The 17,113-nt window shown below is 38.6% G+C and overlaps 1 long non-coding RNA gene across 3 annotated transcripts in view; it reads right to left on the reverse strand.

Moving 5' to 3' along the window:
• Positions 1–17,113, reverse strand: part of LOC143684798 (uncharacterized) — a 70,414-nt gene that overhangs the window by 26,470 nt on the left and 26,831 nt on the right. Inside the window, exons 3-4 of one of the 3 annotated variants that reach the window (XR_013176176.1) lie at positions 6,040–6,131; positions 4,655–4,848 (exon numbers count right to left, since the gene is read on the reverse strand). The exons of the other annotated variants lie outside the window; for them this stretch is intronic. This is a non-coding gene — a long non-coding RNA (uncharacterized LOC143684798). Of the gene's footprint in view, positions 1–4,654; positions 4,849–6,039; positions 6,132–17,113 lie in introns of those variants that run through there. 3 annotated transcript variants of the gene reach the window in all.

Genomic DNA, 17,113 nt, shown 5'->3' on the forward strand with positions numbered 1-17,113 from the left:
GCTCCCTTTAGTATTTCTTGCAGAGCTGGTCTCTTGGTCACAAATTCTCTCAGTGACTTTTTGTCTGAGAATGTTTTAATTTCTCCCTCATTTTTGAAGGACCATTTTGCTGGATATAGGAGTCTTGGTTGGCAGTTTTTATCTTTTAGTAATTTAAATATATCATCCCACTCTCTTCTAGCTTCCATGGTTTCTGCTGAGAAATCTACACATAGTCTTATTGGGTTTCCCTTGTATGTGATGGATTGTTTTTCTCTTGCTGCTTTCAAGATCCTCTCTTTCTCTTTGACCTCTGACATTCTAACTAGTAAGTGTCTTGGAGAACACCTATTTGGGTCTAACCTCTTTTGGGTGCGCTGCACTTCTTGGATCTGTAATTTTAGCTCTTTCATAAGAGTTGGGAAATTTTCAGTGATAATTTCTTACATTAGTTTTTCTCCTCCTTTACCCTTCTCTTCTCCTTCTGGGACACCCACAACATGTATATTTGTGTGGTTCATATTGTCCTTGAGTTCCCTGATACCCTGTTCAAATTTTTCCATTCTTTTCCCGATAGTTTCTGTTTCTTTTTGGAATTCAGATGTTCCATCCTCCAAATCACTAATTCTATCTTCTGTCTCTTTAAATCTATCATTGTAGGTATCCATTGTTTTTTCCATCTTTTCTACTTTGTCCTTCACTTCCATAAGTTCTGTGATTTGTTTTTTCAGTTTTTCTATTTCTTCTTTTTGTTCAGCCCATGTCTTCTTCATGTCCTCCCTGAATTTATTGATTTCATTTTTGAAGAGGTTTTCCATTTCTGTTCGTATATTCAGCATTAGTTGTCTCAGCTCCTGTATCTCATTTGAACTATTGGTTTGTTCCTTTGACTGGGCCATATTTTCAACTTTCTGAGCGTGATCTGTTATCTTCTGCTGGTGTCTGGGCATTTAGTCAGATTTCCCTGGGTGTTGGACCCAATAGATTGAAAGATTTTTCTGTGAAATCTCTGGGTTCTGTTTTTGTTATCCTGCCCAGTAGGTGGCGCTCGTGGCACACGTTTGTCTGCGGGTCCCACCAGTAAAAGGTGCTGTGGGTCCTTTAACTTTGGAAAACTCTCGCCGTGGGGGAGGTTCGCCAGCCGAAGCGGCTTGGAAGAGTGCCAGCTGGCCCAGGGGTCCGAACGTGGGGAGGGTCGCCAGCCGCCGCATCCCGGGAAAGCGCCCGTCCGAATTTCCTAGTCAGCCCGGGGCGCCAAGCGTGGCAGGAGGGCGCCACCCACCGCGGCCCGGGAGAGTGCATCATTCCCAGCCGGACCGGGGAGTCACGTGTTTATGGGACCCCCCCGGTCACCGTTCTCCGCGGTCTGTGGATTTCCGATCCAATTCTCTCAGTTGGTCCGGGGGGCCGTGCGTGGTGGGGATGCCAGCCGCCGTGGCTTGAGGGGACCACCTGCCCAATTCTGCCAGCTGGCCTGGGAAGGAGGAAGGGAGGGACTCCGGCCACTTGCCGCCTGGCCCGGGGAAGCCCGCGCCCGTCGGCGATCTCACCGGAGCAGGTTCTCTCAGCCAATCAGCCGTTCCAGGATGAGGTACGCTGTCTTTTTAATCTCTGTCGTGGCTCCGGGAGCTGTTCTGTATCATTTCTACTCCCCTAGTAGCTGTTCTGGAGGAGGAACTAAGATCCGTGCGTCTTACTAAGCCGCCATCTTCTCCGAAATTCTTGATGGAGTATTTATTATATGAATTTCATTTCCTGATTTTGAGGAGCATGCTGGAGCCACCAAATTTTCCTTTACCTATCCAGGAGACAGAGGAACACTTGATTTCCTGCGCGGGAGACGCCTTTGTTTCTGCCGCCGCGCTGGGACCCTCTCCACAGAGAGAAGGGATATCTTGACATGCTCCACACCACTGGACACCTAGAAATTTCATTGAAATGGAAGGCCCCTGTGTTTTGTTGGATTTATCGCCCATCTCCCTGACACGCAAATGCCTTACCAATAAATCTAGAGTAGTTGTTGATTCTCGCTCACTACTTCCAATCAGCCTGATATCACCAATACAATGGATCAGTGTGATATCTTACGGGAGGGAGAAATGATCAAGTTCCCTCCAAACAAGATTATGACATAAGAGTGGAGAATTGATATACCCCTGAAGCAGAACAGTGAACGTATATTGCTGGCCTGGCCAGCTGAAAGCAAACTGTTTCTGGTAGTCCTTACTGACAGCTATTGAGAAAAAAGCATTTGCCTGATCAAAGCTGCATGCCAGGTACCAGGAAATGTGTTGATTTCCTCAAGCAATGATTCCACATCTGGAACAGCAGCTGCACTTGGAATCACCACCTGGTTAAGTTTATGATAATCCTTTGTCATCCTCCAAGAGCCATCTGTTTTCTGAGCAAGCCAAATAGGAGAATTGAATGGTGATGTGGTGGGCATCATCATCCCTGCCTCCTTCAAGTCCTTAAGAGTGGCACTAATCTCTGCAATCCCTCCAGGAATCCAGTATTGTGTCTGATTTACTATTTTGTAAGGTAGGAACAGTTTGAGTAGCTTCCATTGACTTTTCCTACCATAATAACCCCGACTCTAGGAGTCAGGGAATCATTGTGGGGGTTCTGAAAGTTGCTGAGTATTTCTATTCCAATTATGCATTTTGGAACTGGGCAAATAACTAAAGAATGGGTTCTGGGACTATTGGACCCACTGTGAGATGGGCCTGAGCTAAAACTCTATCAATCACTTGACCTCCATAATCCTTTACTTAGACTAGTGGAGCAGAGCGACATTTTGGGTCTACTAGAATTAATGTCACTTCCGAGCCAGCATCTAATAATCCCCAAAATATCTGATCATTTCCTTTTCCCCAATGCACAGTTACCTCATAAAAGGCTGTCAGTCTCCTTGGGAAGGCTGGAAGGAAGATTAACAGTATAAATTTGTGACTGTATTCCTGGCCTTCCCCTCATTCAAGGGGCTCTGGTCTGTGAACTGTCTCAAGTCTGGAAATTGATTAAGGGACTATGACCTTCTGTTTTTGTAATTCAAGTAAGACTTTTGTTTGCTTGACCTAGAACTCTTCTGCTTATACAGCTCAAGCAAGAATTTAGTAGACTGCCCATCTCTTATACTTCAAGAATTCCATGATCTACTAGCCAATGCCATAGTTCTCTGGAAGTCATATTAATTTGATTGCTGCTTGACTCCTGCTTTGAGTCTGCTATCCACTATGATAACCACGCCCACCTTGCTTTTGGCAATTAATTGTTGCCACGTAACTTCTGCCAACTTGGGATCCTGTCACCCCCATTGTGTTTAAGGATTCCAGCTCAGTAACAGTAGTTTCCATAGTAATATCTGACCTACAGAAGGACAACTACAGAGCTCTTCAAGGGCAATGGAACCAGTCTCACATATTTATTCATCGCAGTCTTGATTAAAGATATGTCCTCTGGATAGCCCTAGGGTGTTTGAGTAAGTCTTCCATGATAAATCCACTCTAACGTTCCAGTCTCTCTAAGCCTTTGGATCTCCTTATCTCCATTATACCAAAGAAGTTCTGACACTTCAACCTCTGGTAATGTTGGCCACCTTTTGTTCCATGCTTTAACCAACTATGCAAAGAAACTGTTAACACTCTTTGTAACCTCTCACGCTAAAACACTGAATCCAGAATCTCTGCATAAATGGTCCATATCAGTAAATTCAGCCTGATCCAGCTTTATATTCCTTTCACCATTATCATACACCATATCATGGTCAGGTTCATGTGTCACCTTTGCCAGGTGGTGCTGCCCGGCCGTCTAGTTGGGCAAACACTGGCCTGTATGTTTCTATGAAGACATTTCATGAACTTAAATCAAGACCACGTTGGTAACATCCACAGCTGAGGGGGAGTGTCTTCTGCAAAGAATAACACAATCTAATCACTGGAAGGCTTTTAAGGAGAACTCAGAAGAGACAATCACTCTTGGCTGCTTTAGCCAGCCAGCCTCTCATGAGAGTTTGTTGAGGACCTTCATTGGAGCTGCCAGCTCACGGAATGCCCTACAGACCTTGGACTTTATCCCCACAGTTACATGGGACACTTTTATAAATTTTACGTTTATAGATATCTCCTGATGATTCTGTTTCTCTAGAGAACACTAGCTAATACATACCCTTACTATCCATTCCCATATATAATTCCCCTGATTTCTGTCTATATAAATTGGGAAACTCACACAGTTCTTTTGGAGTATAGCGTACATCTTCATAGGTAAGAATTTGCACCTCACCCTTCAGAACTTGTTGGGACTTTAGTTCAGTTAAAGGCCTGAAAAAAAAGTAGGGTAATGTGGTGCATCATGCAAAGAATTTAAGTGTCTTTCAAGCCAATTACCTCAGGGAATTCCCTTGCAGTTTCATGTGGTGAAACAGGATTAATCTCTCCAGATAGAGGAGTGAGGGCTCTTTCCTCAGGAGAGATGGCTACAGGTCTACCAGGCCCTGAAGGGTTAATCTCTTCGGGGGGGGGGGGGGGGCGGGATTGAATTGCAAATCCCTCAGGGCAGACAGGAGGTTAGGAAGCTATTTCCTCAAGCTTAGAAACTTACAATTCTGAGCCCATGAAAATGTCGAAATCAAGACATCATCAAGAAGTTACCTTCTTTCTGAAGACAGGCTGCCAGCAATCTGAAGACCAGTATTTGTTGGTCTCTCCCTTCTCTCCTTGGTTTCTTTACTTTCAGCTACTGGCTTCTCCATCTGTGGCTTTATTTCTCAGCTTCTATCCTTTCTCCTTGTCTTTTCTGTCTCTCTCTCTGTTTTTCATCCTCTTATATCCAGTAAGATAATTAAGACCCACTTGGGACATGCCTCAACTGAAATAAACCAGTCAAATGGTCACACCCACAGGAATAGATTAGCTTTAGGAATATAATTTTTTCTGGGGTCTATAAAGCCTTCAAACCATCACAGTCACACTTTAGAGATCAAAGAAATGAGCATTACTCCCATGTCACACAGCTATTAAAGCAGCACAATATAGATGGTAACTTGGGTCCACCTGGTTCTAAAGCCCATGTTCTGTGCATGATACTTCACTCTTCTCTAGAAGAAGAGAAATTTATTTTAATCCAATGGTTATGTTCATAAATAAAAATTCATCAAGCTCATATATATGTATAAAAGGTATGCAAAAATTCAAGTGCAGTTTAAATGAAAACAGTATTTCTTCATCTCTTATTCTGGGTTGCATGAAGTTAGAAAATGCAGAGATTAATCAAATCATGTTTTTGTCTTTAAGAGTAAAGTAATCACATATAATCTAAGTGACTGTTCGGGGTAGCAGTAAATCAAAATGTCACTGAACTCTATTTGTCAAAATTGACATATAGAGAATGAATAGCGAAGTAATTCCTGCAGAGAAGAACAGGCTTCAATTTCCTGTGGCTAGGGAAACCTTTGTGAAAGAGCAGGGAAGTCTGAAGCATTAATGAGATGTACGTTAATCCTTCTTAAGTAGTCTAAGTTAAAGAAGTTAGAGGAATAGGAAACTGAAAGACATATTTGTTTATTGGGAGAAAAAAAGGTCATGGCATAAGGAGGTTTTACATTTTTTAAAAAATATTTCTTCTATCCTTTGCTGCATGTGGTATGATAATCATGAGCAGTAAACAAGGAGAAATTTTGCAACTATGAAGAGGGTGTGGAAAGACCATGGAAATGATTTCTGATAGACGTGGATTTGCTTCATATCTTCTTGCCTTACAGACTGTGTAACATTGGAAAATCCACACAGCATTCTTGAATTCATTTTCATAGCGAAACCTTATTATATCCAGTAACTGCAGACTCTGCATTGTCTCAATTTCATCAAACCATTCTCTGACCACCACCTCCAGTCATCTTTCCATTCTACTCCAATTCCAGTAATCCTTCAAACCCACTGCCCTCCACAACCTTTGAAATCTGTGATTTATTTTATTTCCTAATATCTTTCATGTCTGCTCCTCTCTCTTCACCCAGCTTAATGCTATCATCAATCACAAAAATAAATCCCTCGCATTCACCTGCAAATTCCTTGTTCTTTCTCCATATGCCAGTTTGGCAAAATCTCAGTCTGGTTAAGTACAACTCTAAGCATCCATTCTGCTAAATGTCACTGGAAAAAACAAATGAACAAATAAAGAATAGTGATAGTGGTTATAGAGAAAAAATAAGGTGGGGATTAAAAACAGAAAGAATCAATTATGTTTGTTGAGTGGGGTTGCAAATATCTTTGATATTTATAATGAGAATGGAAGGCATATGACGAAATGGATTTTTGTTGTTGTCTTTTTATTTCTCACTGCTGTTTCCCTAGTTATCATCAATCACTATTGTTAATTCATATTTGTAAAACATCCCACCCATTAGCAGAATATATCTTTTTAAGTGTATATGAGACATTTACTATAATAGATCAGATTCTGCACAGTTCTGCAGCTCTAAGTAATAGAGCTCAAGTGATAGCATGTATATTCTAAAATCACAATGAATTAAGTCAGAAATCAATACTAGAAAAATGTTTGGAAATGCTCCTAATATTTGGATACTTAATTATACACTTTTAAATAACTGTTGCGTCAAAGAAGAAATCAATATTCAGAATGAAAATGAATCACAGTATTTCAAATTTGTGAAATGCCACTAAAGCAATAGTTAGGGAGGAATATATAGAACAAAGTTCCTTTATTATTAGAAAGAGATCACAAATCAATGGTTTCAGCTTCTAACTTAAGCAACTAGAAATTAAATGAAAGAAAGAAAAATAATAAGGAAATCAATGAAATAAAAATATAAATACAGAGAGAGAAAATCAGTGAAACCAAAAGCTGGGTTCATTGAGAAAATCAAGCAAGTTGATAAACTTTAGCAGATTGGCCAAATAATAATAATAATAATAAAGACACAAGTAACCAATATCAAGACCGAGAGATATGATATCACTACAGGATCTACATGTATTAAAAGAATATTAAGGAAATATTATGAACAATTTTGCCACAATATATCAACAATTTAGATGAAATAGATAAACCCCTTGAAAGACATAAACTACCACAGCTCACTCAAGAAGAAATGAATAACCTAAATAGCCTTATATGTATTAAAAGAATTGAATTTGTAGTTAAAAATCTCCCCACAAAAAAAACCTCACTGCTGAATTTTTCCAGACATTTAAAGAAGAAATATTACCAATTCTATACAAACTCTTTGAGAAAATTGAAGTGGAGGAAATACTTTCCAAAATCTACTATTAGGTTAATGTTAACTTGATAGCAAAACCAGGTGAAGACTCAAAAGAAAGGAGAACTACAGACCATTATTCCTCATGAACATAGATGCAAAAATTCTAAACAAAATGATGACAAATTGAATCTAATAATATTTAGAGAAGATATTACACAATGACCAAATGGAGTTTACCTCAGGAATGCAATGGTGATTCAACATTTGAAAATCAATGTAATTTACCATATTTACAAAGAAAAATCGATAACTATCTCAATAGGTGCAGTAAAAGCATTTGGCAAAACTCAGCATCCATCCCCAGTAGAAACTCCCAGCAAATGAGGAGTAGATGGGAAATTCCTCAACATGAAATGTAACATCTCTTAAAATCTCTGTAACTAACATCACAATTACTGGTAAAAAACTGAATTATTTCCCCCCTAAGTTTAGGGACAAAGCAAAGATTTTCCCTCTCACTATTTATGTTTAATATTGCACTGGAGGTTCCAGCCAGTGAAATAAAACAAGAAAAAGATATAGACATCCAAATTGCAAAGGAAAAGTAAAGCAGTCTTTACTCACAGATGATATGAAACACGAAATGAATTTACAGAAAAGATAATGAACTAATAAGTGAATTTAGCAAGATTCAGAATACAAGATCAATGTACAAAAATGATTTTATTTCTATATGTCATTAATGAGCAAACATAACTTGAAACACCACAAAATACCATGATGCAAAACAAAAATTTTTCTTATGTTCTTTTAAGAGTTTTATTTTGGGCCGCATTTTTCTAATCATTCAGATTTTTTAGTAGTAATGTTATTTTTTGAAGTTTAGCTTTATCTTTTTCCAGTATATTTTTTCAAGTTTAAGGAAAAAACTGTAAGGCTGTTAGATGAACCAGGGGTAGAGACTAAGCCACTTTTTTGGAACACAATTATTCTCTTCCCCATGCTGTGAAGATTCAACGATGAGATATAACAAATTACAAGCATAGAGGAGTATTAGAAATTTCTTGTTTTTTATTTTTATTTTTCACTATTCTTTTATTGACATGCTGAATAGAAAAAAGGAAGGCATGTCAATTTAAACATAGACAGTAGTCACCATGAAGGCTATTTAAATGATTTTTAACACATAATAGTAGTTGCTTCAGAGAAAGAGTTATGATGTAATCAAATCTCAGCATAAACGTATTTCTCTTTGGAATAGTAACCCAAATCAAACTCTGAAATCTATTCTACAACTAATTGTTGCAATATGCTTTGAAATGTATTGTTTTTTGTATATGTGCTATTTTTCATGAAAAAGAAAAATGTCTATTATGATAATAAGTGCACAGCTATATGATGATATGGTGAATCATTGATTGTACACTTAGGATGGTTACATGGTATGTGAATGTATCATATGTATCAATAAAAATAAATAATTTTTAGAAATCTGGTCTGTGTCAAGATAATATTCAAACCACATTAAAGAAGCAAGTAATTGCAAGACATATGCAAGCTGGTAGGTGACATTTTCTGGTCTGGTGCTTCCTTGTAGCTTTCAGTGGAGGTTAAGCTCATTTGTGAGAGACACTCACCATTGAAACTACAGCATTCAGAATCAAGGCTTTAAAGTGAATTTCCGTCAACACTAGAGTTTAGTAATGCGGACATAGCATTATATTCTATTTGAATCCTTTTAAAACAGAGTGGATCTTCAGGTGCACAAACATTTTTTTAATCATAACGGTATTTTAATCAGGCATTTAATCCTGAGCACCACTCAAGTCATGCCATCGTAGCATAGCTCAGTATAGAGTAGGTGCAGCGACTTAAAGATCACTAGTCTGGACGCCCCGTCCTGACCCCCTCGGCCTTCAACAAGCTGAGTGGCCCTGGGCTCAGTGTGCACATTTGCAGTGAGGGTTATTATGATGACAGCGCTAAGGCTCTAAAATTCAGTGAATCTGATGGTTTGCTCCTTGGGGTAAAACTGCAGAATGCATATTGAATTTCCTTTCTTTGGTAGGTTTAAGCCAGGCCACTATTTACTTCTAATATTACAAGTCAAATTTTTCTTATCTAGCGTTGGCATTGGAACACAGCAGAGCTGCCAGCTCCAAGGGAACCCCTTTGTTTGAAGAGATTTTGCTTTGTTTAGTAGTAAAAGTAAAAGAAAAAAGATGTCTAAAATTTTGTCAAAATCCTGGGGTGTTTTAAAATAAATATTTGAATGTAATGAGTCTGAAAACTGAATGTGTATTTTCTATGTTTATTTAACCTTAATTTTGCATAAGTGTCGCTTGAATGTTCCAACAATGGAAGGAGAAAACGTCTATGTGAACAGTTTTTACATATTTATCCTTTATTCGATGGAATCGACAGGTTTATTCAAGTGGTGGCTTTAAATTTTAAAAATTTTAAGATAACTGAAAATTAAATGCAGTCAGATGCTAATGTTTAAGTCTTTATTCAACTATCTACACAGCTTCTTTCCCTTTAAAGAGTTCCTGAGGCAAAGGAAAAACTGTTTTTCATAATCAGAAATAAAATTTTAAGTTGAAGACCACAAAAAAGGTATTTTTCTTTGAAAATTAGTGTTCCCACATGCCTGGTTAGAGAGTAAGATCATAGTTAAGAGTCTACAATTTTGTTATGTTTTATGTCTATGGACCATAACACTAAATTCATGAATTCTTCCTAGTTACTAGTGAGTCTTTTTTTAATATGCCCAAAGTTGTAATAATTTAATTTTATAACATCAAAGATGTTTGAGAGAGTTTTTGTGGTTGGATACAATAGAATCTGTCAATTAAGTAACCGTTGCTTTTGGACATTTTGCAGTGAAACATACAAATGTGTGCATACCTTAATAACTGCTCTTTCCTATTTCTTCTTTTTTACAGAAACCCATCCATCCTATTTCTGTATTTCTACCACCCCAAACTCTAGTATATCCTTCATATATAGATATCAGGTGTGGATCAATGAATATTTCAATGAGGGGTAAGAAAAAAAAAAGGCTGAACATAGTTCAAGTCTTCTTAGTGAGTGAACACAATAAATGACTACTTGTGAAGGTGAGTCACATAGGTAAACCCCTAATCCTCCAATTTATGTGTGATTATATTGCATGAGCCTGACAGTCATGGGAGATTAGCACGTGAATTGATTGGAGTATGTGTGCCAACGCCATCTCAAAGGCAAGATTCCAGACACTTCAAGAGCCTCTGTTTTCATATAACAGACTACAAAACCAAACAAAATAGGTTTATTTCAGGAATCATGGAGCAATGGCATCTCCTGAGACCCTGGAACAAACACTGCAGAGTGCGGGACAAGAGAAAGCCCTACCACAAACACCCTATATATGAGCTTGGCAGCCCAACAAACCAGCGCTGAGAATAACCATTAGCCCAGCTACAAACACAGAGGTGTTTCAAAGAGGCACATACTCTGAGGTTGCAGGTTGGAACTTCTGAGGCTCCCAGAACTGTACTTACAGGGTTAGGTTCATTGGTGTGGGCTGCATGACCTCCACTGGGGAGCTAGTCCACATGTAGACCCTGGTGAAGATGCACCAAGCATCTAAAGGACACACTGTCCTAGCAGAGATATTGTTTCCACCATGCTGTTCCTGGGCTGCAAGTAGGGGACAAGACGATGCTGGGAAGGAAGAAGGAAGGTTTTTATTTTGCTCACTTGTTTTTTTGTTTACTTTTGTTTTTTGTTTGTTTTGAGTTTCTAAGAAGATATTTTAAGTAAAAAGCAGCCAATAACAATTTAGGAGAAATACGATCAAAGGAAAAAGAAGACCAAAATTAACAACCTCTGAAGCAGCAGATACAAGGAAAGCTCTTGCCTGCAGCCCAGCACATGGCTTTGTAATAGAGAGAAAGGAGCAAAAATACACCTGCCTGAGGAAGACCAAAACCTGAAAGGCAAATAAACCATTCTCCTTCCCATCTTAGTTTGTGTAATAATGTGCTTATTGTTCTCAAAAATGGAAGACATGATAACATAAAATAGTACAATGGTGCCTGGACCACATCTAGAAAAAGTTTTCTATTTTCTCTGACACTAAAACATATAAACAATAGGGACTAAAATGCTTGAACTAGAGATATGAAATGTTCACTGGATTTCAGTTCAAGAATCATTAAGGAAGGTAGCAACAGGCATTTTAAGCAGGAAATCTCTGTTGATATGGTTACACAAGGGCTCTCTTCTATCTTTCATCTGTTCACTTCTTTTCTGTCATTCTACCTACACCTGATCAAATTCAGGGAATGATCTCCTGTTGTGTTGGTTTGAAAGGATGTATGTACCCTAGAAAAGCCATGTTTTAATCCTAATCCCATTTTATAAATTCAGCCATTTCTTCTAATCCCTATTCAGGATTGTATGTTTGAATCTGTAATTAGATCTTCTCCCTAGAGATGTGACTCAATCGAGAGTGGTTGTTAAGCTGGATTTGGGTGGGTCTTGATTAGTTTACTGGAATCCTATAAAAGAGGAAACATTTTGGAGGAAGCTGGAGATTCTGACAGAGCAGAGAATGACATAGCCACAAGAAGCAGAGAGTCCACCAGTCAGAGACCTTTGGAGATGAAGAAGGAAAATGCCTCCTGGGGAGCTTCATGAAGCAGGAAGCCAGGAGAGAAAGCTAGCAGATGATACCGTGTTTGCCACGTGCCTTTCCAGATGAGAGAGAAATCTTGACTGTTTTTGCCATGTGCCTTTTCACTTGAGAGAGAAACCCTGAACTTCATCGACCTTCTTGAACCAAAGTATCTTTCTCTGGATGCCTTAGATTGGACATTTTTATAGACTTGTTTAATTGAGAAATTTTCTTGGCCTTAGAACTGTAGACTAGCAATTTATTAAATTCCCCTTTTTAAAAGTCATTCTGTTTCTGGCATATTGCACTCTGGAAGCTAGCAAACCTGATTAATTAACAGGACTGGCAGAAGACTGATGATAGAATGTGAAGCTAGTGGGCTCCTTGAAAGAGAGGCGTCTGGCTGCAGAAGCAGAGTTGATCCCATGCATAGGGAAGCCAGACTCTAGAGTAGCAGGTTCTGGATGAGTGCTGAATTAGGATGGAGAACATTCCACCCTATTTTTCTACCTCTCCTTCTCTACTGGCTTCTTTCCTTTTATAAAGCTGAACATATATTTTGCAATCTTAAACAAAACTCTTACGTATCTGTAATTCTCTCTCTCCTTTTATTCACAAACAGATGTCTAAACAGGCATTATACAATTGCTTTATTTGATTCTGCACATTCCTTTCTCTTCTTAAGTCATTAGAAGCTGGTTTCTATTGCTTCTCTTGCTAAGGAATAGAGTGGGCTGTTTATTCTGAAATACAATGGACACTTCTTCACTTTTTAACTTTCCATTGTGAAATTCTTGCTTTTCTCTTGGATGTCTGCAGTGACTTTTCTCTAGATTTGTCCATTGACTGACCTACCCTAGTCTTCTTGGTACAGACACAATTCTTTGCTTCTATTTAAGATAAAGATTCTTTGAATTCCTTTCCCTCTTTTTGCTTTGCATACCTTCTCAACCCATTCAACCTCCCATCTCCAACCCCTGCCTCTTTCTAGAACACAAATGCTAATTACTGACCTTCTAGTAAAAATTTCCAATTTATAAACATCAACTCAACAACTGCAAGGCAGAAATAACTGTCTTTGAATTGCACACTCCTTATTTACCAAGGTTTCTGGTCTCAATCTTCCCTTGAAACTAGGAACTGAGGAGACATGTTCAACTGCTTTCCTTCATCATCTTCATCTCAAACTTGAAGAGCATCCACATCCTCAGAATCTGTTTCCTTTGTTCTAAATCCACTGTCTTCAGGTAGGTTCACTACATGTTTTGTTGCTGCTGCTGTTGTTGTTGTTGTTTTGATTCCTGCAAAATATCTGGACCAATCTCTCTGCCTGCAGGTGTTTCATTACAATAACATCTTAGACTGTCTCTCTGGGTCCCTGATACCTAGATGAAAAATGCCAAATGTTACATGATGATGCAGGCTCACTCTGCCCTGATCTCCTGCTGTGTCTGCTGATTTTTCTGCACTGCACACCTACTCTCTGGATCCAGTGAACTTGCCATCCTCAGTTGTTTCATGCCCCAGTGATGCATGGTGCAGATGCCATTTGTGCTGGTTTGAAAGGATGTATGGCCCCTAGAAAGCCATGTTTTAATCTAAATCCCATTTCATACAGGTAGAATAATCCCTATTCAATACTGTATGTTTGAAAATGTAATCAGATCATCTCCCTGGAAATGTGATTCAATCAAGAGTGGTTGTTAAGCTGGATTAGGTGATGACATGTCTCCACCCATTTGGGTGGATCTTGATAAGTTTCTGGAGTCCTACAAAAGAGGAAACATTTTGGAGAATGAGAGAGATTCAGAGAAAGCAAAGCAGAATGACATAGCCATGAGAAGCAGAGTCCAACAGCCAGTGACCTTTGGAGATGAAGAAGTAAAATGCCTCCCGGGATGCTTCATGGAACAGGAAGCCAGGAGAAGAAGCTAGCAGATGACACTATGTTTGCCATGTGCCCTTCCAGATGAGAGAAGAACCCTGACCGTGTTTATCATGTGCCCTTCCAGATGAGAGAGAAATTCTGACTGTGTTCACCATGTGCCCTTCCACTTGAGAGAGAAACTCTGAAATTTATTGGCCTTTTTGAACCAAGGTATCTTCCCTGGATGCCTTAGATTGGATATTTCTATAGACTTGTTTTAATTGGGACATTTTTTCGGCCTTAGAACTGTAAACCAGCAACCTATTAAATTCCCCTTTTTAAAAAGCCATTCTGCCTTTGATATATTGCATTCCAGCAGCTAGCAAACTAGAACACCATTCTCTGACATATTTTGTAACTTCTACTTCCTTGCACAATCATAGTTGCAGTCCCAGAGTTACCAGTTTTCCCTCCTCTGGACATCCTACCTGGATCCCCTCCAGTCATTCATTCATTCATTTATTGACTCAGCAAACTTTCTTTTGAGAACCTACTATGTGCCAGCCCTGTGAAAACCCCTGGAAAAGCAGAACTAGGAAAAATAAACAAGATCTCCAGTCTCATGGAATTCTAATTCTGGAGAGCATGCAAACCCTTTTTTTGCAATCCAGAGCATCCAATGTCACCTTCTTGGCACTGAATATTTCTATGCCATTACCTGTCTGCCTTTCGAGTTCCTTTCTGAAACAGGAACTCCTTAAAGGTTGGGCTAAGTCTCCTCCCTTACTTCTGCGCTGAGCTTTCTATCATTTAGTTTGACACAGGATTCAGAAAATATTTATGATATCAGTGTCATAGTTCTGGTAGAGCAGGACATGACAAAACAACCTCAGACCAGAGAGCATAAAATGACAGTTCTTTAACTGCACCAAGCCTAGCATTACTTTGTTTTTCCCCCCATAGTGTTGAAGGTGCATGAGTTGCCAATACCCAAATGTGAGATGACACCATGCCCTGCCCACACAAAGATTCAGATTTCTGATGGGTGGGTGTAAACCAGGGCAGCACATTCCTTGAAATTCTTACTGTTCAATCTAAAATGTATGCAGAGTGGAGGAGGTAAGAATGCCTCTCTTCCCCTTCCTTAGGCATGCATTTTCTCCCAGGCACCAAACTGGTGATGCTTCTGACTCCTTGCTGCCTAGACTTGTTTCTGACATGCAGCTTTGAAAGAGAAGCCCCTTTCTCCATGGGACTTGACTAGTGTCCATTGAATTATCTCCAGTTCAGCCTATCTCAACTTCTCCTTGAGGGCACAGGTACACATGTTTCAAACCATCTTTCCCTGAACTTTTCAGGAAATAAAAAGTAAAAATTCTCACTTGACAATTGAACAGCAGTACTCAGGAACAGCTCATTCCCAGCTCAGCTTCACTCAGGGTGCCTTCTTGACATCAAATGAGCCTGATCTCATCTGTGTGTGTGCATGTGTGAGTTTATACATAAGCATACGAAATGGAAATAGCACTCCATTTATTTGAATACTGCGCTATCCCTTAGTTGTTTTCCAACACTTACAAAAGATGGTATTTGGCAGATTTAAAAGAAAATGTCCTTTATTTTAAAAGGAGAATGGGGTGAGAGTGACTGGCACATAGAAGCTACATCTGTTAGAGTTTAAAGCATTTGCTCTTCCATGTTTATTATGTGATTTTCTTTATTTTTCTTTGGACATTTTACAGCTGCAGTTCAATAAAATACTGGCAGAATAATAGATCAATGCATATGCATTAATTTCTATCAATACTGAAGGACTCATCATTCATTTGGAGAAACTGTTGGGTCTTTGATCTTTTTGTTTCCTTCATCCCTCAACAAAATAGAAAAAGTCGTAATAAATAATGTTTACCTCAATTGTATAGTGGTTTCACAGATAACAAAATTAAATTGCCAGCGTCATAGGTGATGAAATCAAGAAAAATTTATGGATGCCCGTTTGACTAGTGTACTCCTAGGAAAAATGCTCTCATATAAAGACAAATTAATATCTCATTGAAGATAGAGTATAATGCCTGAGAAGACATTGAGGTAACTGGATAATATTTTTAAATAATCAATATATTAGCTTAAGTTTTATCTTTTATGAAGTATGGAATCAGAATCAGATGCATATGTGCTATTGTATGTGTGTGAGAGCAAAAGAGATAGAGAGAAAGAAAGGAACACACAGAACACACATCTGTACTTTTTATCCCTTCAGAGTAATGTGAATATATAAGCTAAAAGTGATGGAAAAGGGGGTAAGTTTTACAGGAAGAGTAAAGGATAGGATGAAAGATAAATCCTCTAATTTTTAATAAAATACCATTATGTTTTATCGTTATGAGCATTGGAGCTGAACCAGACTAATCTGCTTCATAATGCAGACCTTTAATTTACTTATTAAGACCTCTTTAAAATTAAAGCTTTTTGGATGCAAGGATAGTTCAGTGGTAGAATTCTCGCCCGCCATGTGGGAGACCAGGGTTCGATTCCTGGCCCAAACACTTCCCAAAAACATACAAACAAGCAAACGGAGAAATAAAAGACAAACAACAATTCAACAAATGGTGCTGCAATAACAGGACACTTGCATGGAAAAAGAATGAAATGTGACACCCGGCACACAGCATGAAAAAAAAAAATTATGCTATTGAGAGTAATCACTTCTTCCTTGCTGGCACACAGAAAGCATATAATAAATGGTAATTACCATTTTAGAGATAAAATATATGAAGATGTAACATGAAATATAAAGCACTGGATAAGTCAATAGAAGAGTGTAAACATCAGTACAGGAGGTGAGGTTATAGATTGTTGGAATCTTGAAGATATTCTTTCCTTCCTCCATTCTGCTAAGACAAGATTGAGGCTTTGTCGGCCTCCTTCCCTCTTCCATCTTGGACCACCAATAAAGTTTTTAAGTTTCAGTTCTTGCCAATCACAAAGGAGAAATTCAGCATTTATTTAGTGGAGTGAATGATGAGGTAAATGACAAAACCTTGCTAGGTTATAAACACAGACTTAATTACTTGTTCCATTAAAGGTCTTCTTGTTATTTGTGATGTACTTAGATTGGTGCACATCTTGTGGTTTTTAACATCTTCAGATTTTATGCTTTGGAAATTTAACTTCACTTTACTCTTCCAATCTGAAGAAACAAGTCACTCGGTCCTAAGTTCTATCTAGTTATAGAGGGTCCCTTAGGGCTCAGAGAAAAGGTTGCTTTGCAGTAAAAGGTCATTCACTTCCACTATTTAGAACCTAAATTTTCATCTGCTTAACCAAAAATCCAACCACAAGCTCTGGCATATTTGTGAGTTCCTTGAGGTGAGAACGAATTTAA

The sequence above is a fragment of the Tamandua tetradactyla genome, chromosome 1, assembly GCF_023851605.1.
Source record: "Tamandua tetradactyla isolate mTamTet1 chromosome 1, mTamTet1.pri, whole genome shotgun sequence".
In the NCBI taxonomy this organism is placed as follows: Eukaryota; Metazoa; Chordata; class Mammalia; order Pilosa; family Myrmecophagidae; genus Tamandua; species Tamandua tetradactyla.